This window comes from Trichechus manatus, unplaced genomic scaffold (assembly GCF_000243295.1).
Source record: "Trichechus manatus latirostris isolate Lorelei unplaced genomic scaffold, TriManLat1.0 scaffold00067, whole genome shotgun sequence".
In the NCBI taxonomy this organism is placed as follows: Eukaryota; Metazoa; Chordata; class Mammalia; order Sirenia; family Trichechidae; genus Trichechus; species Trichechus manatus.
Genome location: NW_004444003.1, coordinates 39792 through 42294, shown reverse-complemented (window position 1 = coordinate 42294; position 2503 = coordinate 39792).

The window sequence follows — 2503 nt, the reverse complement described above, 5'->3', positions numbered from 1 at the left end:
CCATGCTCTTTCCACCACTGTATGTCAGTTTGTCTTACTGTGGTGGCTTGTGTGTTTCTATGATAGTGGAAGCTATGCTACTAGTATTCCAAATACCAGTAGGGTCACCCATGGTGGACAGGTTTCAGCAAAGCTTCCAGACTTTGGCAGACTAGGAAGAAAGGTTTGGTGATCTACTTGCAAAAATTAGCCAATGAAATCCTTATGAATCACAACAGAACATTGTCTGATATAGTGCTGGAAGATTAGCCCCCTGGTTGGAAGTCACTCAAAATACACAGTGGCTGCAACAATGAAGTCAAGCATACCAACGATCACTAAGATGCAGGACTAGACAACGTTTCGTCCTCTTGTACATGGGATTGCCATGAGTCGGAGCTGATTCATAGGCAACTAATCACAACAACAATAAGCTCTTTCAACTATACGCTTGGAGTCAGGCTTAGTGAATGGTTGGATATGGAGTCTGGGAAGAAAGAAGAATCAAGATGACTCAGATTTGAGCCTGGAAGACTGATACGGCTACAGACATAAATGTGAATGTGAGGAGGTAGACCTTGCCACAGTTCCTCTGTGATAGGATTTAGCTTTCACTGGGGAGTAGGCAGTCTTAGAGCTTAGAAAAAGGGATTTGTCTGTGCCTGGGGCAAACTACTTTAGAAGGCCAAGCTGGCTTAAAAGTTTAAAGTCATGGTGGAAAGATTGGTGGGATGCTGGCGGGCTAGCCTGTGCAGGTAGTGGTGGTAAGCCCACAATAAAAAGAATGCGTAAGGAATGATCAGACTGCTCTGTGATGAGCAAAGTCCGGGAAAGAATCAGAGTGCAGGCTGCTATTGAGGACGTTATGGTTGTACATGTGCTGTTTAATTTGAATGATTTTGTGTAACTTCTGGAGCATGAAGCAATAATACAGAAATTTTTGTACTAGCAAATAAATTTATTGCTATTAAAATATACTGTTGGATAATTAGCAGAAATCAATTATTACCATAGCATAAATAGCAGGGTGAGAATAAATTAAAATTAACAGGCAGAAAATGATATCATAAGGCCAAATAGATAAGAAATGAAATGATTTGAATGCACAGAAGGCCCTTTCCTAGTATTATTGTGAAGTATCTGCCAAATTACTCAAACTCCTCCAACAAAAATAGTCCAAACCATTAATGAGAAGGAAGATAGGGTGGCGTAAGAATAAGGTTATAAGGGATTATAACAAAAGGTTGGCAATTCCAACCTACCCAGTGGCTCCACGGAGAAAGACCTTGCGATCTGCTCATAAACATTATAGCCTAGAAAATCTTACGAGGCAGTTCTACTCTGTCACATGGGGTCACCATGAGTCGAAATCTACTCAATGTCCTAACAACAACAGCAACAATTAGAAGCAAGTTTTTGGGGGTAGATATTTCAGGTATGTTTGAAAACCCACAAAGGAGCCTTGAGATATGTCTGTGCAATTCAAGGCCCTAGAACGCAGAAAGGCCCCCTAGTCTATAAGAATCCAGTGAAAACTGTCAGCTGGGCTACACGTGTCAAGTGTCTATGGTTAGTGCACACTGGGCTTGTCTCAGCAACCAGAGACTTGAACAAAATGCCTTTACTTACCTTTGGTCAGTGTTTGGCCCTGTCTATGGAGTTATGCTGACCCCTTCTGTGAGGTGAAACACGGCAGCAGTGAACAGAATTGCACGATAATATAGGTACACGAAGCAGGAGCATACATAGCAATTATTTACAAAGAATTCCGGTATCTTTCAAAGCTCAGGAGCACTGATGAGGATCAGGATTTGTGTGTAATTAAAAGCACCTATGAATCCAGTTATCCACGACAAATCCGAAGGTAAAATAAATTAAATGATGCTTAATAGTTTGAAAATCAGACGCAAAAGGTGGATAAATTAAATCTTAGTGTTCTTGAGGCAAAACAAATATAATAAAAATGGATTTTCCCTGGAATTTAACACCCATCTCATAAATGTTTTAGAAAAATACCTCTAATATCAAGAGAAAGCAGTAAATTCAAGAAAGGAGTGTAAAAAACAAATGGACCTTTACTAAACTAAGTATATGAATGGATTTTAAAATCCATTTAAAATTTTTTTCAAATTCAATGAACAAAAGTTATTGTAACAGATCGTAAGATAAAGACACAGACTAAGGAAATCCTAACTTGAGTTTGCACAGAGGAAGAATTCACAAAAGCAAGTCCCCTATACTTGCTTATAGAATAACATTCTAGAATATTTTATCATTTAAGTACTGCAGCTCTTAACCAGAGAGTAAAAATGTCAGCAATTATTCTATGTCAATTGCTATGAATCATTTTAAATTAATATAACTCAGAAATATTTCAGGGAACAGAAAACCTTCACAACCAATAAAATAGATATAAAAAATACTTTAGAAATCACTGTACATCTTCATTTTTCACCCTTGGAATAAAACATATTCTGACAACAGGTAAACCTCCATATCTGACTCCAGTGATTGGACTCTGTGA